A 23,186-nucleotide genomic window follows, 5' to 3' on the forward strand; every position below is an offset into this window, starting at 1 on the left:
GTTTCAGGAAGCTTTTGTGCCAAAGTCCATGGTGTCAAGAATGAAAAATGACATTTGACAACCTGGAGGTGTTTCTGCTGAGTGCACCAGCCTACTTAAGTCACAACTTCATGTACATCAGACAACCCTCACGTAACCTGAGCTATCCTTCAGATTCGTTTCATTTTTTTGATTGAGTAGACAGTGCTATTTCTGAACTTCAAAAGAAATCTGAAAGCAGTCTCCATTCTTGAGTTAACTAATGAAACTATATACAGCATCTATAATTTGAGGATGCTGCAATTCTATCCTGAATACAGTATGGTGTTACAGCTGTCCAGTCTAGAAGGAGTGTGAGTTGTTGAGTGCTCTAAAATATTGCACTTACCTTCCCTGTGTAAAAACCCTCTTTCAAACAGGACTACATCAACATGCGCTAAATACCTTTTAGTTACGGGGCAGTAGGGTCTACCCTGAGGCACGTAGAGCATTCTACAGTAAAAAAGCTGTTATGAACACCTTGGGAATGGAGGTTAAGTGAAATGTTTAACTCTGAACAAAACTTCATGGTTCTTTCAAAAGTTTACAACTGACCACCAACTTAATAGAGCTTTGAAACATAACTATGCAGAAGAAAAATGCTTTCCCTTAAGGTTTAACATAGTACAGTACTTGTTTTTTTGATCTCTGCTGCTGCCTGATTGCATACTTCTGGTTCCAAGTGAGGTGGGTTGACTGGTCCCGTGGTAATGCAGTAATTCATAGGTAAGCTGCAAGATATTAGTCTTAAATAAGTTTGTAGCTATTGTACCCTAAAGCTATTTCAAATGGATTTTATACTCCATTTATTCCTATAACTTCAACTATTAAAGTATTTAAGGAAAGGTAAAGGAAGTCCTGTAGTTAAGGGAGTGAACTGTAAACCAGAAGAGCTAGGGTTTATGCTTTCTGTGACTTTGGGGAAAACATATGCCTACAACTCAGGGCCATAGAGTCTCAATTCATTAGTATTGCTCTGTTGAGATCCTTTAGAGGGAAGGTGAATTGTCATTTTGACTTGGTGAGCAAACCCCAGTGTCAGTTTGTCTAACAGCCAGCTTATCAGAATTTAGCACACCAAAAACTAATTGGGGATGAAGTCCGCCCTAGCTGCATTACTGCTATGTTAGTTGGCTACACCTAGGAGACAACTACCTACCCCATGACAAGGCCATCTCCACCCCATGTTAGGCTAGGCCCAATCTACCTATCCTAGAATGGAGAACTTCCAGTCTGAACTTCAGTGCAAATCTGTCATTGTAGCTGACCAAAGCAGACAGCCTTCCCCTATGAAGTTATGACTTGGACCAGCTGTTCCAATTGTTAATTACCAAAGATTGCTATGCAATCCCTTCCTCAGCTGGTAGTATGCTACCTCACCTCATCTGAAGTTGCTATGCAGCTATATTTAAATCTACAGTACTCAAGACTTGGTATCTAACAATGCTTAGTGGGTAGGCAACAGCAAAGCATTAAGGTTTATTAGCTTGGATTGTGCTGCCTGTATTTATTTAAAAATACAAGTTTACCTCATCTTTGCATTTTATAGCCACTCCTGTCTAGAATATATACAAATTCAAACTGACAAACCCTAGCTGGGAGAGATTTGTGTCTAACTGTACAGTAGCAACAGCTAGTGCCAAGCTTGTGCATATCCAGCAGAATGGTACAGTTCTAGTGCTATGCATCACTGCTATTAATGCATTTTTCTGCTGTCACTAACACAAAGGGACTTTAGAAAAGGCAACGAATGCATATTGTGAGTGTGTAAAACCCCACCTTATATTAGTGTGCTTATCATTGCAACAGAGGGAAGCTTACCTGGGCATAAAATAAGCCTGGCTCTTGGGAGCAGAGGCTAAGATTTAAATGAGAGGCTCTACCCTTACCTCTAAAGGATAACTCAGGGGTTAGGTTACTCAACACCTGGCTTCAATTCCTTGCTCTACTGCCAGCTTCCTGTCATTTAATTTGTCCCCATTTGTAAAATGGGAATAAGAAAACTACCTCCTCAAGAGTGAGGGTGATACAGACTCTAATAGTAAGGGCACAAACAGCCTCACATCTTAATTAAAATTCTCCTTTAACTTCACCTAATTTAGTGTTTCTGGAGGGGTACTGCCCTACTTATTTTTTAATAAACATTTGAGAGAAGAGATGGTGATATTGATTTTTGCAAGTTAGAAAAGTCAGGTTACTTCATAACCTTAGCTGTTGCTGATAAAACTTCATTTCAGCTATATATGGAGTGGCTCCAGGCAAGATTATGGAATTTACAAGAACATACTCAACAGAAAAGTGCAGTTATATTACCTCTTTAAATACAATTGTTTTGGATCTAGTTTTAAAAAACCACAGGAGCCAAGGCTGCTTTGCTAGTGTCAATAGAAAGATATGCAAGTTAGTAACTTGTTTTTAAAATAAACCAGGAGAAAAGTTTTTAAACTTCTTGCTTCAGAAGAGTACCCACAAACTGATTTAATTGTCTGAGGGGGACTAAGTTTAGACCTGGTCCAAAAGTTATCGGATTCTGTTCTAGGCTGATTATTCCTCAAGACTGCCTTTTTTCCCCCAGACAAGAGCACTACATCTTAAATACAGAGATCTAGCCTTAAGCTATCTTGATTAACAGGACTTGTTGACAGTGCCAGTCACCTTTTAAATATCAGCTGTACATTTCAGTTAAATACCCAACCATAGCATGAGCAGGTATTTTCACTAATTTTTGCTGTTTACAGTCTTCTTGCACTGGTAACAGTAGTAAAGTGCCTAGTGCTGTAGCAGTTAGCTAGGGTATAAGGAAAAATGCTCCTTAGTGAAGCTTGTTAATGCTTATTCTGTTTGGAAATCGAACAAGTAAACAAATCACTATTCTCAGGCTTATATACTGTGGCTGAATTTCTGGAATGGGCACCTACCTACTGGATGGTTTATAAGACTAACAAAATCAGGTTCTCCCCTTTGTTCCCCCACAACCTAATATAGGCAGGGTTCAAAATCTGAATAAGTTTAGTAGTCCAGTACAGCACAGACCATAACTATAGTCACAAAAGTTGAGCATGGAATAAACTGCAGACTTCAGTCGGGGAGGTCCTCCTGTCAGTCAAAATGTAACTAGGTATAGTTTAGCTAAGCCCACACCACTGTTTGCATTCAGCAGGACTAGCTGGAACTTGATACTCACGCTGTAATATTGATTTCCAGGCTACAGCAGCCCCTTGCTCTGCTCCACTAGAAATACTTGGAACATCAGTTAAGAGTCAGATGTATTCCTTCTCCCTAAAATGCTACTGGTTAAAATCCTTCAACTGGAAGCCTAGCCTTTGCTTCTGCTTGCATGTATTTACAGAAAATACTTCACATGAACCTTAGTTGGGCAGAACTATTGGTAACTCACCCATTTAGAACAGTAAAAAAATCAAAATGGGCTTAAATAGCTTCCTGATTTAATACTCAGGTGTATGGAGTGACTTCATGAACATTCACATGTGCAGCTGACTTAAGTAGGTAGGCTCCATAGTATTTCAGGAAGTAATCAGTTGAAGGAACATATGGTGAAGAGTCTCCCACCTACTCACGAATAAGATCAGAAAATGCATAGGAATATAAAAAGCTCCATCTTAGGAAGTTTGCTGACTCAAGACTAAGTCTCCTGTAGGACAAAAGCAGGATCCCATTAGCACCTTGTTGCACGGAGTTACGTTATACACCACTACCAGCAACGAAATTCATTTCAGGAAAATCCAGAAGGTTCTGATACTGTAGAGTTTTTGTGGAGCAAAGCAACAATGCTCGATATTATTCTTATGCACTTAAGTGTTCAGATAAGTGATGAGTGAGACAGTATTCTGAGGCCACACCGTTCCTTCTCAAACTCACATGTAGCCAAGTTATCAGAAGAATGTTTATTCACACACAATGTGCTAGACATTAGAAATAAATATTGTGTAGGGTTCAGTGGGGGAAGACAGGTGGCCTCAGTGCCTAGCTGCTGGGGTGGGGGGTGGTTTGAGGAGGGAAGGAAAGTCTGAATTAATGGAGTACATTTTAGTGCAAGGATTTCTTCTAATTTTAAGAAATAGAAAGCCAGGAGGTGTATGCAAGAGAATTGTGATAGTACTGGCCTTTAAGCAGATGGGAACCTTAAAAAAAATGGAGTAAATGCTAGTGAGGGTTGGGGGAGTTTAGACATATGAAATTGACATGAATAAAATTCTCCATTTCTCAATAGAATTGTGCATCTTTCACTGACCATAACTCACTAACACATACCACACCATGATATAACCTAATGCTTCAGCCCCTAAACAAAATTTTGATCACTAGTTCAAGACCAATGCTTTAGAAAGCACATTACTCTGCAAGTTACATACCTCTGCACTTATATCCAACATTACTTTCATGAATGGCGAGTTAGAAATTAATGTCTTCTATGATCTTAAAGTTTGCATTTCATGCTTTGTGATAAAAATTGTGTTTTTAGAGTGTAGTTAATCAGAGGTAGGAAGAAAAAAGCAATAGACCTTACAAATCATGCCAGTTGGTCATAGTATGAGAACTGCAGGGATATAAACAAATACTTTCAAACCCTAGGAAGCCATAGCAAGTTTGGGAATTTTAGCAATACATCACTGGTTTCTAGCACCAGCAGTAGCTGATGCTTGTTAGAATTCATCCTTCACTTTCAGTGCTTTGACACTGATCCCAGGTAAGTACATTTTTTTGTTCAGTGTGGATGTCCTTGGTTTTATTCCTCCCTAACAATGCTGCTGCCACTAGTCCTGCAAAAACTACCTTTCCCCACATGTGGCTCAGCAATTTCCCTTGTGGTCTACATAGTGCTCACAAGTTAATTTCTCTGCAGATCACTAGTCTTGCAACTTACAATAGTGAGAATCTCAGATTAAACTACTTGCTTATACAAACCAACAGCCTTACATGGAGTTACAATATCAAGCATCTGACATTACAGTTCAAAGAGTTGTCATTAAGTAGGTGTATTTGTATCAGTCTGAAGGTGAAAGAAACATTCCCTGTTCAGGTAGTTCAGCGTAGAGCACTGGCTTGCGAGTAGTTGCCCTGTATTGCCTTCTGTCAGGTCATAGCATGTTTTCTTTGAGTCCATTTAATATTCATGTCTACATAAGATTTATGAAGTAGATTGCAACCATGCAAAAAGCATAACATACCAAAAAAAATTCAGTTGGTACAGAGTTCTGTTGGTAATGGGGCCAGCATGTAACCTCTATGAAAAGAAGACTCAGAGGCCAGTAGTCAAATGCTTCAGGTAAAAGCAAGCTATAATTTGCCTAAAGGTAAACCCTGAAAATTAAGGTAAAAATCAAATCCTAAATCTGATGCTTTGCTTTATGCCAGGGTGAAGAGTTCACACAATTCTCAGCAGCCTACTTGAGCAAGCAGATGGTGCCTTTACTTTGGACCATTTTAGTTAGATAATCTATATTTGTACCCACAGCTACCGGGAAAGATTCATCTTCTCTAGAACCTTAGGCTAGCATAATTACACTCATCAAGGAGCTTCCCCTTTTTTGCTTCAAGCATGACAAATAATCTAGACAATTCAGGCTCTACCCATATATGGAAATACTTAACAGCACAAAAAAATGCTTAACTGTCCAGTTGAGTGGTTGTCACTTTTTCCATTCCAAAATGCTTCAGGATTTCACAGGCAGTTTTAAGATTTCATGCACTGCTGCTTCTGACTAAAAATATATGCCCTAAGAGAGCACCAAACATACTATTGCTGTTTAGTTCAGATGCCAAGATTCTGCCACTTTCCTTTTTGTGTAGCCAAGTCTCTCTCTATTAAATGTAACAGCCGACTACTGTTAAAACTGAGTTTTCCCACTTGTTTCCTCTTGATCAGCAGAAGGATAGTCTGGAACATCTTCACACAACAACTTTATGGGATCCACGAGACAGCTTGTCTCTTGGTGCCCTCTGCACGGTTTAATTGTGGCACATTTATTCCAAAAGTTTAAAAAAAGCCTTGCACTTTACCTGTTAGGACTCCCGTTTAACACTGCTTGAAGGTGGAAACAGGCAGACTGGTATCATCCACTGCTGTATCTAAATCGCAAAGAAACAAGTTTCTGGAAGCCATTTGGTTTATATTTTCAGGTTTGTGCCCATATGATAGCTTGACAGTCCATGCAGATCTTTTCCAGACAGGCCAATATTTAAAATATGTAAGCCTCCGGTCTGAAATGCCACATCCTCCACAATGTTTACTATTTGTACAAAATACAATTTCTTACAGGAAGTATAAACCTCTATAGATAACTCAAGCATGTTTTATATAAGACCAAGACAAGAGTTACAGTTTCTTCAAAGGACTGGGCTTGGAGCTCCCACTTGGGCCCTGGATCTGTGTCTATATTGAAACTGTTAAACCAATCTACCTTTTAAAAAAAAAAAAAAAAAAAAAAGTTTCTTCTCACCCGATACCCTACCCAGACACTTTTTTTTTTTTTTTTTTAAAATAACCACCTACAAAAACAAAAAAGTCACACCCCAAAACTGCAAGTTCATGGAGTTGGTCAGAACAAAACCAATGTGGATTCCCAGTTTTTCCATGAGCAGGAGCTAGATCTGTGGCTCTGTCAGAGGGTAACCTTGCACACACACTGATGGATTCTACAAACATTTTCCTTTGTGAAAATCTTACTGTTGTCCTAAAGCAGAGTTTCTCAACCTGTGGTACGCGAACCCCTGGGGGTATGCGAGAGACAGGCAAGGGGGTACCTGGAAAAAAAAGAGTGAAGGGGAGGTGGGCAGCAGCAGCCCACTTCCCACCTGGTCACAGCTCCCAGCTGGGAGGCAGGCAGCAGGCACCAACTTTTGGGGAAGGCACATGGCAGCCACCCGCTTCCTGCCCGGTTGCAGGTCGCAGCTCCCAGCTAATAGGCAGGTGGCAGTTGTTAGCTTATGGGGGAGGCAGACAGCAGCCCCCCCACTTGCTACTGGGTCCCAGCTCCAAGGTGGGAGCCCAGTGGCAGCCTTCTGCGTCTTGTGAGCTGGGCTTGCAGCTGAGTGGCAGCCACCCCCACCCCAGCTCTGAACTGAGGGACAGCTACCTGCTCACATCCCTGAGTCCCAGAAACCTCCTTTGCCTCAGCTCAGATTGGGTGGCAGTCGCTCACCTCCTGGGCTGGCAGCCAGGTGGCAGCCCATGCAACTTGCCCAGGTGGCAGCCCCCCTCCCTGGCTCAAAGCCCAGTGCCCAGAAAACTTGTCAATTTCACTGCTCTAGCTGATCAGTGAAATTGACAACTATGACAGCCCCAGATTTCACCAGTTACTCTCTTTTTCTGTCTCTCTCTCACCCCTTCCTCCTCTCAAATCTATGGCAAAAAACTTGGCGCGGTGCTTTATATTCCCCAACGCTGGCATGCCACTCAGCGCCTCCTAGCTTTGGCCAATATCATCTCTCGCCCAGATACATACTTGAGTTGTGCACCCCTGATGTAAAGGTGGTAACCCTACCCACACTAGATCTAACATCTGTCATATCATGGCCTTATATACTCAGCCCTTCTTTCAACGTAGGGCTCACATTAGTCTGTAAATATAAAATCCCGTGGAAAATTGAGTGTTGGGGTACTTATTAAAATTTTCAGAAGTTAGGGGGTACTTGCTACTTAAAAGGTTGAGAAACACTGTCCTAAAGTGTGTTCTTAGTCTGTATTTGATGAGTCACTGTTCTGGTATTTAGTGAATTTGACTTGTCACTGCCCATTACTTTACTCATGTATTTTGTGGAAGTGAGTTAACATGCAGAAGCCTTGTTTTGATAACAGCATGAAGCAAACTACAGCAGCACATTTTTTCAAGTCATGGTAGAGGAAGGACACTTACTAGCCAAAGTTATAAACCTACTATACTATAGCCAAAGTTATAAACAAAAGAAGATGTTTGTAGCCTTCATTCAGCAGAGTCCAGGGGCCAACATGCTGGTAAGAATGCCCATCTCAACCACTGAGATTTCTGCCACGGTACTGTTGCTAAAGTGTGCCTGGTGTATCTATTTTTCACACACATCAATCACAGACGGCTGATAAGCGGAAAGCTTCCTTTTCTCTCCCACAAGTGCACTCCCACGCACCTAGAAGAGAGAATGAGCTTGTCACTCCCCTGCATACAGAGCCTCGAGTACTGTATAAGACATCTCTCCCCTGAGGTCTCCTGGCTGTCAGGGAGAAAGGTTTCCACTTTTCTACCCTTCACTGTTTTGGGATTGTCCTCCATGGAAGACTTCCCTTTAATGCTCAGAAAAGCTATGAGGAGCAATAGTGAGAAAACGAGATTATTTCACTGAGCCACACAAGGTTCTGAACTCCAGGGAAACTGATGGGTCCCGTTAATTTTGTTCTGCTGCTACCTGGCAAAGCAAATATAAGCCTCATTTCTGACCTCTGCAGCAGCGGTCCCCAAAGTGTGCGGTGGGCCCCCTAAGAATGTGCAGGAGGGGCATGGCAGAGTCTGGGCCAGCCCCCACATGGGACATGGAGGGAGCACCATCCAGTTCTGTTTTGCCTCCAGCTCTCAGCTGTTCCCCAGCCAGGCTGCAGGCCCCACCTACAGCTCTGGCTCCTGGTGGGGGAGGAAAAGGGAGCAAAAAAAAAGTTTGGGGACCACTGCTCTACAAACTCATGAAGACAATACATCAGTTCAAAACTGGAAAGACTTTGCAATTAAAAGGAAAACTAAACAGAAAGATGTCTTGGGCCCACTCAGTCAGCAGGAAAAACTTTCCACTCACTGTGGCAAATAGACTTTACAGCAGAGTCTGATTTTCAATGGGATTTGGGTACCAAAAACTCCTTTACACCTCTCTGAAAATCTCAGCTTTAATCATGGAGACCAAGAATACTATCAACATGCAAGTGAATTACATCTTGGAGCTTTTTCATCTGAAATTTTATTTTGAGGTCAAAGTCATGATCAGAAAGCTGAGCTGAAATTATGTCTTTTTAAATATATAAAATACATCTTTAATAATGTAATCTGAATAGTGTTAAGAGGTTTGTTAAAAAAATTTTAAAACTGACTATAAAGTCCCTTCTCTTAATGTTTGTCATGGTCTCTTGTGATGTCATTTCACTAGTTCCCCAGACTTCCAGCCTTGGTAAGATCTGAACTTTTAATACAAGAAAACTAGCAGAAAACCCTTGAAAGATTGTTCTTAAAAGGATGTATACATCTTAAAAATAAAAAGGCCACAAACCCGGTTTGGTTGTTTAGTTTTCTTTTGGAAGAAGTCCTTTGCAGGGCCCCTTTAAGCCTCATTAAGGGCTCAAGTGGTGCAGGGGACCTTGCAGTACTCTCTGGGTTTCACTCGGAGGGTGAAACTCATCCTTCATGAGTTAAGGTCTTGTACAGAAGGTTTTTGTTGTTTGTTTTTAAACCCACACATACGCAGGAGGAAGGCGGAGGGGGGTGAGGGTGGAAGAGGAGGAGGAATGATTTTCCTGCCTTTCTTAACTAAAGCGTCTCAATGCACAAACTGTACCTCTAACTAGCCTGTATAGTTTAAGTAGCACAATCCCCATCATGGACCAAATTATATCCTATTCCTACAGGGAAGGAGAATAAGCTAAGCTGTATAAAGGTACCTTATGCCAGCAATAACTGCATCCACACTAGGGAATTGTATCCATTTAGCTATTTTGGTTAAAAAAAAAAAAAAAAAAAAGAGAAAGTGACATCCTGAACTAAAACAGCTATACTTGTACAAAACCTGTGTGTAAACAAAGCCTTAGAAATATCAGAAACATCAAGTCTGATCTTCCCTGCTTTTTGCTGGGAAACTTGCTTTGCCTCTTTAACTGAATAAGGGAGGATGCTCAATATTTTTCTCAGAAACATGAAGGAGTGGAATCTTGAATAGGAATAGAGAGGTTATTTTACCTCTATTTGGCATTAGTGCAAACACTGCTGGAATACTGAGCCTGGCGCCCACAACTCAAGAAGGATGTTTTAAATTGGAGAGGGTTCAGAGAAGAGCCATGAGAAAGATTAAAGGACTAGAAAACATGCCTTATAATGACAGACTGAAGGAGGTCAATCTATTTAACATAAAGAGAAGATTAAAGGATGACTTGATTACAGTCCATAAGCACGTTATTGAGAATATTTAATAATGGGCTCTTCAATCTAGCAGAGAAAGGTATAACATGATCCAATGGCTGAAAGCTGAAGCTAGACAAATTCAGACTGGAAATAAGGTGTACATTTTTAAACAGTGAGAGTAATTAACCATTGGAACAACTTACCAAGGTTCATGGTAGCTTCATCACTAGCAATTTTTAAATCAAGTTTGGATGTGCTCTAGGAATTATTTTGGAGAAGTTCAATGGCCTGTGCAATACAGGAGGTCAGACTACATGATCACAGTAGTCCCCTTCTGGCCTTGGAATCTGAATTTTCATTAAGTTGTTTGACAAAGAATCAAACCCAAACATTGCCTTTTTAGCTTGTGTAGTCATTTACACGAATGCAGTCTAAGTTAGTGTGAAATACCATTATTCTGAATTGGTAGTGTTTTGCACTGGTGTAAACTACACAAGGTGAAAGGCAAGGAAGAATCAGACCCATAAATGTTCAGATTGGGGGGAAGGGACTTTCTTCTGTAGGCTGCCTCCGAAAAAGAAAGTGAGGTTCCACAACATCTATAATTTACACGCATTTATCTATATGACTGATGTTCTTAGACAGAAGGGACTTTCATTAAGTGAAATTTAATTCTTTTCATGCTCTAAATTACCTACACATTTTATTCTAGAATTTGGACCATAATTTTCACTTGCTTACGTATCTATCCCTTCCACAAATGCTGCCTTCTCACCATAGCAAATAGAAATTAAAACATGAAGCTAAATTTTAGATAATGTCTTCCTTACACAGGGCTGACTACCAGTACTGCAAGTAAAGTGAGAATTGAAAGGCATCAGTCGAAGCAATTGATCCATCTTAAAATGGTTCCAGAAATAACACTGTGTACCCACAGACCAAAAAGCTCCAAATGTGACAAGTATACACAAAAACTTGAGTACGATTCTCAAAACGCAGCATTAATAGAGACACCTAAGGAGAACTGCCTACTATATCTCAGTTCTTCTCCCTAAAATGAAAATATGACCAAACAAAAAGAAAGCATAAACCACTGGATTGAGTTTAATAGCTTGTATTTACCAGCTTGAAGGCAGATCATGACGACTGTGTAATAAAATGCAGAACCTAAAGCTTATTGGGAAGATGACTCCTGGTTGCCATAACAACTAAGACTGCACCAGTGTCCAACAAATACAGTAGAGAGACTGTTGTCCCTCACCTTTGTTCCTTCAGTTAAATAGTCCTGTCAGACAGGGAACTAGGTTCCCCACCCACACACTGTACGTAGGTATTCACACATGCAACACAGACAAGTGACTTACACTTTAAATAAATACAGCCCATTGAATTAGAGAATTGACTATTTGTTACTTCCTATTTTAAGCATTCTTACTGCCCGTTGTCTCCAAAGGTGCCAAAATGCAAACACCAGTTAACTGGAATCAATATCATACCCATCAGTATTTATCAAATACAAATAGGAGACTTACAAATCTGAAGTCTTCTGCCCTGGACTGCAGGTTTTACATTCTTAGCAGCATTGTGTGAATACACATAAGGGACAAACAGCCATCAAACAGAATGCCGCATTTCTGAAATCTTGGAAATAAACTATTCTGTCCCTTTCATCTCCACACTGCTGCACCTACTTGAGAGATTCTGAACCCCCAACTAGCTTGTATTCAGGGGGTCATTCTCACCTATTGCTGAGCCAGCCAAAGAATGGGTGGTTAGAGGGAAGCTGGGAGTAATCTGGCATAATTAATAGTCTATATAATGGCAGGCTTTGGGGGTCAGGGAAAAGACTGAGCTCACTAGCAGTCTCCTCAAAGCATTCTACAGAAAAGCTATTTTAGTCAAGAGAGGTTTTAAAAAGTGTCAGCACTATGTTTTTCTATCCCCACTGCCTATACATTGCCATGACTCATGGTAACTAAGACAATTACATGTGGAGACAAACTGAACATTGTACCCAGGAAGCTGACTCAGCTTTAAAAAAGGTAATTTGTGTAGTGCAAATAAAGTTATGTGCACTTGTTTGGGATGATCTGCAAACTCATTTGTGAGCCAACCACCTGTAGGTAATATGATCACTGCAAATACATGATCAATTTAGCACTTCACCATATTCAATAATTAAAATAAACTCAAAGTTTAGGAAGAAAACTAGCTGTATGTTTAAAAAAGCCCTAAGTTATCATAAACTCACCCAATGTTTGATCAAGAGACAGGTTCCATTAACAAAAACAAAGGTATTATTTTCTCTCTCAAGGCCACCATCAAAAACAAAACAAAAAAAATAAAAGTTAAAGCGATCATGTCCATAGAACTTTTAGGAAAAAAGAAACTGCTATGCCCTGAATCAGGACAGTGACAAAGATTTATTAAGTTAGACTGTGTATTAGCAGCTTTCAAGAGCCACCCAAGAAAAGCATATGTCTAACAGGGATAGTGCTATACTTTAACATAAAAAACACCTAATACACAATGCTTACGTTTTAATTCTCTTGACTTTCTAGTTGTTTCCATATAGGGATGGAAACAATGCAGAACAAGCATGTCATGTTTTTGTGCAAAACAGTGAGATTTCTCCATATCCATTCCACTATTTCTTGTGTGTTCTGGGAAAAGTGTGAAATACTGTGTAAAATAAGAGGCAGAGTTAGATATGTCCTCCACCAACAGCCAGAACCAAAATATTGGTATTCATAGCATCACAGGTACAATGCTACACAGTTTGCTGTCAGCCAAGGGCTACCCAGATTTTAGTCATACAGCAACTCCTTTTGGTGTTCACTGACTGCTTTGCTGGTAGTTCATATTCCCAATTAAGCTTTTTAAATAAAACAGGCATGTCAAGAGTGGCTTTTGCAAGCACCATAAAGTTCCAGAGCAGACACAGTTGAGAAAATTTTCAGAAGCTGAATTGCCAGCCAGCTATGGATTCTCAGTTCAAAGCAGCTGCTTATACATGTGCTTATAATTTTAAAAAGTGTAATAGAGCATTAATGTTTTTTTTTTTTTTTTTTTTTTTTAAAAGAGATCAGAAATGACCATCAGCTAAACACAAGGGAAACCCTAAGACTGACAGCCAAATTAGCAAGAGATGCTGAGTCTAGGTGTTTGGAGAGAGACAGACTGCACTGGAGAAAGAAGGCCTAAAGCAGAGAACAGAGGAATGAAGCTGTCTAGATAAAACTTGTGTTTTATTGTTAATCATTCTACATATGCAAAAAAAAAAGGCTAAAAAAGCCGATCAGTACTCGTAAAATGGAACTAGACTGAAAGAAGGATTTAAAGAAAACATTACAAACTTGATTTTAGTATTTCTCAAAGTATCTGGATGAGAGAAATGTACATAAAGTTGAAAACAGGGCCAGTTTCTGTGAAGTCAGAAGTCCTGGCTATTTTTGAGATTCAAATTTTAGAGAGCTGCAATGATACTGGTATTTATCAAGAGGTGTGTGCTACAAAGATTTATATCTACATATTTACTAATTCTTGCAAAAAGTAAAATATTTTTCTATGAATTATTTTAAATTTTAGCTCCATCAGTGGTAATTGTAGGCACCATTTGCCATCTATTGCACGGAGTTAAATCAATCTAAAAGTCACCAAGCTTTTTAAAATACTAAGCATTAATTGACGTACCATCAATTAATTTATATTATGGTAATGTTTAGTGACTCCAATAGAGACTGTACAGCACCTAATGCAGAAAGGCACCAAACAGCATCAGTCCTTGCCCCAAAGAGGTACCCAAATAGACTAAGAATGAGAAGGAAAACAGGTCTAGCTGTCAATGGGATAGAACCAAGATTTTAATTTTGCAATACTCAAGACAGAAGTGTGAAGGTGGGACAAAGTAGTATCTAGTTTTTACAACATTCAGGAAAATAAACTAGTTTAACATAGTTGCAGAGTAAATTCCAAACTGACTGAAATTTTCTTTCGTCAAACTGTGTTGCTCCAATGGATGCAGAGATCCAAAGGTTTACTAAGCTATTCTAAAATATAACCAAGTGACTCTTAACCTGGGGGCTGATATTCTGGCCATTTCTCTTCCGCATGGACTCCCATTAGTGTCCCAAGAATTATCTAAGCAATTTCAGCAACATATTTGGGGCCTGATTTATAGGAATGCTGAGCATCTACAAGCTCTTGTTGACTTTAGTTTGAGCATGGGTGCTCAACAGTTCCATAACTAGGTCTGTATCTGTCATTTTGATCAACAGCCTATCAAAGTTGGTGAGCTTTGAAATGAGACCTATGCTGAGATATGAACCAAATCAGAGTGCTCATCTTCAATATTCCATCTATGTATGTTCTATTCCTCCCCCAGAATAGAATCTGTGCTGCATGAGTGTAGAGGCAACTTACTAAAAAACCCACATCAAAACACACACGTTTCTTATCAGTGTTCGTGAACCAAATTTATTCATTCAATCTCAGATTAAGTTTCCTACACAAATTTTACCCCCTCCTGGACTCTTGCTGCAGCATGGATAAAATTAATAAAGATATCTGTCCAAAAAGGTACTTTTAAGAATTGAAAAAAGCTGAACTAAATGTCAAGTATAGGGGGAAAAAAAAAAATCAAAAACCAGTGGAACAGCTTTACTTCTGATTGGTAATGACAAATCCTCTAAAAAAACCCTCTGGGAAAAAGAGAAACTAATTCTTCTGCTGCCAACATTAAGGTAAAAACAAAAAAGGGATTCCTCTTCTGCCATCCAAGTGAAATAATGGCATATTTTAGCTCTGAAAATAAGTATGAAGCAATTTCTCAGGTAAGAAGAAAACTGAATGACCTGTTCACCATATGGGGACTGCAAGACCAATACCACAAAAAACTAGAAAATAAGCACTTAGGCCAAATCCCTCCAAGATGGATGCTGGAATTTAGGAATCTAAATAGAAGAGGCCTCACTTTCAGAAGTCCTGAACACTAACAAATCCCACTCAAGTTAACAGGCACTGCAGGTGCTCAGCACTTTGAAAAGCAGTCAGGTGACATATTTAGATGCCTAAATATGGATTCAGGATTCATGTAATCCTGAAAATGAAATCTGTTTTAGTCTCTCTGGTGTTTTTCCTGTATTTCAGGATATAGCATCTTCTAAAACACCTCTAACTACAGGGAGTAGCCACTCCCACAAATATACTAACCAGTTTTTCAAAAAACTTGTATGACACACAAGTTTGAGTATGTTTACATCCAAATCAAGAAACAGAAGGCTTTGAAACTCATGGTATATACGGTTCATGTTTTGATTGAACCAAAAACCTTCCTTCATCTGGCACAAATTAATTTCTAACAGATTAAGAATATGTGGTAAGAAACAGGAAAGCTGTATGTTCAGAAGTTTAGATGCAAACATAGTATAATTTTTAAAAGCTCTAGTTTTTAGAACATATCTTAAAAGCACTAACATTGGCCTTTGTCACTAGTTTATATATAATTATGTACCAGGCAGAAATTAAGAATTTTTCCTCAGTTCATACAACATACAGGCATGTCTCAATTCATTAAGAAGTGGAAGATTTAAAAGATCTGCAGGCACATAGCAGAAAGTATTTATCCCACGTGGAATGGTTTTTTTCTTTTTAACAGCAGTGTGGAATACACCAAAAAAGCTGTTTTAAACAGGATGCAATACAATGAGGTTATTTTAGACCTGAATGCAACAGTGGAAATTTTAAAAATAATTTAAATAGTAGCATTGCTGATAAAACTCTATGCTAATATAGCCACAAAGTCCATAAGAGTCCAAATCAATAAAAAAATAAGTGTACCCAAAGAAGAAAACATTGTGCACAAGACTCAGACAGTGGAGATCTGAGGCTCTTACTTCACCAGACTGGAAACAAACAGCATGATGTATTTGGTAGAGGTTGTTATAACTAAAACGTCACTCTTTATCAATGGTCATTTACAGAAGTTCACACTTCTGCTTATCTTCCATATTCTTCACCTAAAAGCTAAACAAAGTAAGTATTATATGGCTGCTGAAGGAAAGAAGCGTTTACATTAAAAGATAAAGTTACAAACCAGAAGAATTAATTAAGGGAAAACTTCTGAAATTTGTCCAAATTTGATTTCTCTACTCTTTGCCCTATTCTTAAGTGGTGAGGCAGAGGAACAGATTGTCCTGAGATAAGTAAAAAGTAACAAATACCAAAGTCTCTCCCATCCCTAAAGTAAAAGGCTGGACAGATATTTTATAACAATGACATCCAGCCTGCAGAGCTATTACTTAAATCTCTGCCTCCAGTGCAATACACTAATGAAAGCAAGAATTAATTCTCTAGACATTTATAGTCAGTCATTACTTCTCAAGTAGTGATGCAGAGAGGATATTACAATTAAGAAAGATAGAATTAGAGAAATCACTAAACAATTTAGGACATTAAATGGATTTCTCACTACAAATCAGAGCAATTGCATTCTTGTTTGTGTTTGCTAAGTGAAATGATACAGTAACTGAAGTCTATATCAAGGTATTTCATTGAATAGTCATTGTCAGCATTATGTAAATTGGTTTTAAAGACAGACCTAAAGTAAAGGTTTGCTTCAACACCCAGCCTCATTAGTAAAGATACAATTTAGTCACAGAGGTCAAGGAAGTCACAGATTCTGTAACTTCATCTAACTCTGTGACTTCTTCAGCTGTCAGCGACTGCCACCCTCAGGCAGGGGCTGTATGCCAATGCAGCTGGAGCTGTGGGACCCTGTGGCTGCAGGGGGGCTGTGCACCAACCTCCCCACCCCCGCTGCAGCTAGAAATGAGGCCACTTGATCTTCCCCTCACCTATGGCTGCAGCCGAAACAGGGCCACATGCTCCCCCCCTCTGCCTGCAGCTAGGGCTGTGCATCCCCCTGCCCGCTCCACACCAGGGGTCTGCACTACCCACCCATTGCTTCCAACAGGGCTGGAGCTGGAACTGTGCTCACCTCCCTGGCAATGAGGTTCCAGCTGTCAGTCCCCCTGATTATTTTTAGTGAAAATCACAGACAGGTCATGGGCTCCCGTGAATTTTGTTTGTTGCCCGCAACCAGTCCACAACTTTTACTAAAAACAGTAACAAAAATCTTATACTTATTAGTTAGTATTTTATGCAAACGGATTACGATCACCACAATAAGAAAAAATGCAGGCAAAAATAAGTCTTACTTACAATGCTCTTCTTATGCTTTGTCCTATAACATGCAGATTACTAAGCATAGTTCCTAAAATATCAGAGAAGAGTATCCAATGTTTAGATTTAGAGTCATCATGCTATGTGAGTCAAAAAGAGGAAGACATGCAGAGCGAGCAGATTGGTCTGAAACTAAAGAGGAAGTAGCCTTTAACAAGCCAGCCAGGATTAAAATCCTTTTTTGGCACAAGGCTTCACTCCCAACAGCTGCTACTGACACATGCAGATAACTGACATATTGTGAGCCATGCACACATTCTTTGATCAGGAAGTCTCCATGGAGAATTGCAGCCACAAAGTAGAACTGAGACTGGACAAGTTACTTAGTAATAACGAGATTTTAATTTTCCCCAGAGCTCACTGGACCTGCTGGGAGAGCTGCTGACTTCATGACTGCCAACCAGTTCTTCCACTAAGGTCATGAGAGCAACCTGCAACAGTAGCTGTAACATCAATGTAATACTGCCTGAGAATTGCATCTTTCCTCAGTGTCTTCAACAGATTAGTAAAGTTTCTAATGTATTGAAATATAGCACTATATTTTAATGCAACATCTAGAAGAGTTACTTCACAGCTGCTAATGAAACAGCAGTAATATAGACCCAAAAGACCACCACAAACTTCAGGGAGACATAAAAATGCTGATTCAGACCTTTTATGCGGTAGCAACTCTTACAGAATTTTCTTGGAATTGTTGGGGAAGTTTCAGTAAGATAAGCAGAGGCCCTGTATCTTTTCTGAACATGTTTGCAAAAGGTAGGGAATAGGTTGTGAACTTTTTGGGAAAACCTTTATTATGCATTCAGCAGCAAGCATCAAGAAGAGCAACTTACTAGTTGCGGTTAATGGTAATGGACAATACTGGTTTGACTAAAACTAGACTAACCCGTCTCATTTAGTAACGTAGCTACTTTTACTCGTATTTTTCCTGCTATAGTTTTGTGTTCACAAGACATCTATATTTTCAAACATTGAAAAAAGTGTTTCCTTTTTATCTAGAAAGATGTTCTCCTCAAACAGCTCACAATCATGTATGATACAAAACTATCATGTTATGTTTTGTAGGAAGATGCCAACTCCAGTGGCACAGATGTCCTGAAGCTCAAAGGAGGTTAGTATTCAGGCACCACTAGAATGCATGCTCACCACACAATGCAATGCATAGGATTAATGTTGGAAGAAGTTCAGAAAAGGTAGGAGACCAAAAGGAAGGATAGGAACAAAAGCATCATTAAGAGGTAGCACTCAACGTAGGTCCTTTTTTAAACACTCTTGAATGAAAACAGTACCCCCCCTCTACATCAAGTGTTCAGAAGCGGGCAGGAAAACAAAGCTCAGATATTCTGAATACTGCGAAGGCTATTTGGACTATCATGTTTACGTGAGGTGCAAGTATATTGGAGTTCTTAGTTCTGAATAAGAGTGGAATGTGTCAGAATACATACAATTTGAATAATTAAACTAATTAAAACATCCTCATCTGGCCTTTACTAACTAGGGGTCCAAAATGAGTTAAAGAACTTTCCTTTTAACAATTTGTGTTTGGCTGGTATTTATGTTCTTATAAAGGAGCGTTATGAAATGGAAAATCCACTGCCTTTGCTGTCTTGCTAGTTTTCCTGGACAGGTTTCCAAGCATCTGGTACTATCAGCGTAATGTCTGTAAGTTTTTCCACTCAGATAGGGTCATTAGAAAGAACTTAGCAAGTCCCCCCACACCCGAGTGTATTTATAAAGTGTGACTATAATTCAGGATTTTTTATTAACAGTTCTCATAACTGTTATTTATAAATACCTAAGATTACTTACTGAAATAGAAAAAAATTCATGTCAGCATGCAGAGACGCCTTTTAATCTTTAAACAAAAGCCCACAGACCCAAATTTCTGCGTGTATATCCAATTTTCATACAGATGCAATATGTATGAAAGTATAATCCACACACTTGGAATCACAGCAATGGTTGTTTCCATGTAAAGGTTCCTATTAAATAGTTTCATTTTTAATTCTCCTTGTGCATCTAAGTTTTCTATCTGCTCCTGCAGCTATTCCTAAAAGGATGTTAACTTTGTGTGTGACAAATTGATTCCTAGATGGGCAGCTATGTCACAGTGGATTATGCCATTAGGTAAAATAAGCAGTGGACTGCTAACAAGATTTGTTTCCATATAGGATGACCTTAGTAAGACAGAAAAAGACAAAATGGGATACATACTAGAAATTAGTTCAAGTTGAGTGGGAACTATTTATATTACAACGAACTGGGAAAAACTCAATTTCAACATACATAATGCAATTCTTGTTGTAATGAAGTTCTGAAATTCATATTTTAAAACTAAATGAAAGCTTCCCCCATCTCAGTGAACTCTTAATTCCATTATACTAGATGTCATCTCTTTAAGTACTGTCAGAATGTTCAATTAGGTGGTCTGACTGGCTGAACAGTCTGAGGTACTTTTATGGTAATTACAATACGAAGTAGACCCTCTTGTCCACTGAGAATACAGGAAAGAAATCATTTCTCATGCCTACAAGTCCATCATGTTTCATTAGATGAAAGATGCATCAATAACTTCCTAAATGTTCCATGTAGTCTCAGACACCAATGGTGATATCAAGAGGTGGTCAGCATTTGGGCCTCTGCTAGTAATTAGAAACAAGGCTTATTAGTTTTATATATAGCTGATATTTATTGATTGCTGGTGTACTAAGTGCTTTACAAAGCCCTAACCTCTGCTCCAAAAAAGCCACTTACAATCTTGGGCAACACGTTCCAAATAAAAGATATATAGGTTAGAAGGACCAATCTTCAAACCACACTTTTTTTAGTTACTAGAATATCTCATCTTGTATTCTTAACAATAATGCAGTCGCCTCAGTTTACACACTGAAGAATCTGAATGTCTTATGAAACATAACTAATGATATTATGTATGAATAAGCTGCCAACTTGCAATGTACTGTAGTAAAAAGCTCAATTAGCACAAAAACCCCACACAACAAACCAAAAAAAAAAAATGTTTTCCCTCAAACTCCATGCTTCTGTTATGCATTATAAACACATTACCAGGCAAGTACATCAAAAATCTTTTTAAAAAATTAAAAAAAAAAAATCACAACTGAACACCAGCTGTTAGAACTATGTTCTGGCCTTTTTTCCCCTGCATGGCTGAGGCTCCCCTTTGAACAGCTGGTTCTACAGGTTCTCTCTACCTAAAGCATATACATACCACGCAACACTGCCTAACTAATAAGCTTTTCTGTTGTCAGTTTGCCACTTTGAAAGTAGACCAGACTTGGAAGCTGCCTATTCAGATATGAAACTGTTCTGGCATCATGCAGCAGACAATGACCAATGACCTGATTTTCCTATAAGCTCTGCATGGTGAACCACAGCAGCCAGAGCCCATTGCAGGATTGGAGCCTACAGCACTCATGGGAAGTTGAGGGGGTGTTCTCAAGTATAAGTTTATTATGCAAAATATTTAACGGAATTACTTTACATTTAGATCTCTACCAGATTTAGTGATAACAGCACTCCATGTTGTAGCTTGACTTTCAGCTAAATAGTTACTTTATCTATGAAAGTTAGTCTATAAAGGAGTCATTAAATGCTTTACATGTTTAAAAGTAAAGCAAATTTAATTAATTCCAATGAAGCAGGTTTTTAAAAAATAAATCGGACTTGGTTTAGATAGCTTCACTGGTACACACGTGTACACAGCATTTTGAAAGTTTGCTGACAACAGGGCAGCAGCCAAAAGTAAGTTATGAAACTATCCCTTTTGTATGTATGTTTGATCCCAAGAAGAGAAATGGACCCGAGGATGCAACCTACTTTTGACTGCATGGGCCATTTCGACTGTTTTTACAAGATAAAAGTCCTTTCCCCTCCTCACACAAGTCTGACTATATGACTATTCTGCATGAATGATTTTACCACCGATTTTGACATGGATGGTGCCTACTACTACAGAAGTGCAGACACACACACACACACACACACACACACACACACACAGTCGACTGATGAGTAAGGGCTTGTCTACACTTAAAATACTGCAGCGGTGCAGTTTCACTACTGCAGCAGTTCAGTTGAAGACACTACCTACGTTAAACGGAAAAGTTCTCCCATCAGTAGCTAGGTTGACAGGTGAATTCTCCCATCAATGTAGCGCTGTCTACACCAGAGGTTGGGTCAGTTTAACTACATCACCCATGGAGTATAGATTTTTTTACAGCCCTGAGAAACAGTTATATGGACCCAATTTCCTAGTATAGCCCAAGCTTTAGTGACTCCCTAGTAAAAAAAAAAAAAAAAAAGCCAAAACAGTTCTAATGCTTCTCTCTTGTAGAGCTGAAAATGTCCCAAATAACCAGTTTAAGACTTAGGCCAAGGTTGGTGGAGTGGATGGCTAAGGGCGCAGGAGATAGATTTTCACTTCCAGTTAGGACATTCAAATCCAGCTGAGGCTAGCAAATAATTGAAAGCCACTGCCATTGAGGGTTATTCAATAGCTAAACTGAGATAAACCTGAAGATTTTATTTGTTATTTATTCCAGAAACACCCACCACCACGATTAGTACTCCTGGCAACACCAAGGAAGGGACAGGGAAGCTGCACTATCCTTTAACAACGAACAATGCTATAGCCACCAGCTTTGGGTATGGGAAAGCTGCACCCTTGTTGTTCTGTGGAAAGGGAACCTTAGTCTCTGCTGCTGTCACGCTTGGACCAGTCACAAGCACTACAGCCACGTGAAAAAACTGCCTCGGAGGCAAGTCACGCATATCCTCCACACCCCACTCCATCCTGTGCATCATGAGTGTGACACCGACTAAGGGAGATGGAGCAGGGAGCGAGCTACCACCTCAGGCCCTGTGCAGTGGTTCCACGAGCAACATGCACAGACCCAGCCGGCAGCACGTGCAATAAACAGCTAGCGGGTTACCACAGCATAGCTATGCCGGCGGGGAGGGGAGACGGGCAGCTCCCCAGACCTCTCCCCGCAGTCTCTCCTGGAGCGCCTGACAGCGACGGAGCCAGCACCTTCTCCACTGACGTTGTGATCGGTAGGCTTCAGAGTGAACACGCTCCTGGAAGGGGCAGCCCGTCGTTTCACTGACACTGGCGGCCAGCCGGCTCCGGAAAGTGCCCGCACAGCTACGGCCAGACGGGGCACGCTCACCGCCGCGCCTGCGAGTCCAATCCCCCCCCCCCGGGCTGCGCCGACCGACTTACTCCGCCGTGCCCGGCGCCTCCAGAAGCGGCTCCCGTGGGCCGCCACCTCCCCCTCTTCACGGAGCTCCTCCTCCACCGCGGACATGGGCGAGGCGAGCGGTTCCTCAGAGGTCCCTTCACTTCCGGGTCCGGCCTCACCGAGCTTCCCCTTCCCCCCGGCTGCTGCTGCGCCATCACCGCGCTACAGGAGGGGACTAGCCCCCCTTCGCTACAGCCACCATCGCCGCCGGACAGCGGGAGAAGACGGAGTCTTCAGTCAGAAGCGGAAAATCCCATGGAGCCCATCCCCCAGCCCGAGCCAGAGCAGGGCTCCCCAGGAAGTGCACAGACCACTCCCGCTACCTTCCTCCCCGCCTAAAATGGGAAAGCGCACCGTGTAAAATGGCGCCCGAGAGGCCCGTCGCGGCGCATGCTCTGAGCGGCCCGACGCAGCTCTCGTCGCCGAGGCTGCAGGTCTCTGGCTCCACCCCCTGCCTCGTTTCTATGAGACAGTCCTCACCAATCACATCGCCCCGACGCTCTTCCTGACCCCGCCCACGATTGCCAATCATCGCCTGCAAAGCTACATCCGGATCCAGTTCATACCAATCAGC

The 23,186-nt window shown here is 40.5% G+C and overlaps 1 long non-coding RNA gene across 1 annotated transcript; it reads right to left on the minus strand.

Moving 5' to 3' along the window:
- Positions 1-18: 18 nt before the first annotated feature.
- On the minus strand, positions 19-22,940 carry LOC137157538 (uncharacterized). The gene is made up of 3 exons (XR_010921139.1): positions 22,594-22,940; positions 6,040-6,108; positions 19-3,670 (listed from the first exon to the last, which is right to left on the minus strand). It is a non-coding gene; the product is annotated as an uncharacterized lncRNA (long non-coding RNA).
- Between the last annotated feature and the right edge of the window lie 246 nt (positions 22,941-23,186).

The sequence above is a fragment of the Emydura macquarii genome, unplaced genomic scaffold (genome assembly GCF_026122565.2).
Source record: "Emydura macquarii macquarii isolate MOO-44397 ecotype Brisbane River unplaced genomic scaffold, CSIRO-AGI_Emac_v2 contig_1551, whole genome shotgun sequence".
In the NCBI taxonomy this organism is placed as follows: domain Eukaryota; kingdom Metazoa; phylum Chordata; order Testudines; family Chelidae; genus Emydura; species Emydura macquarii.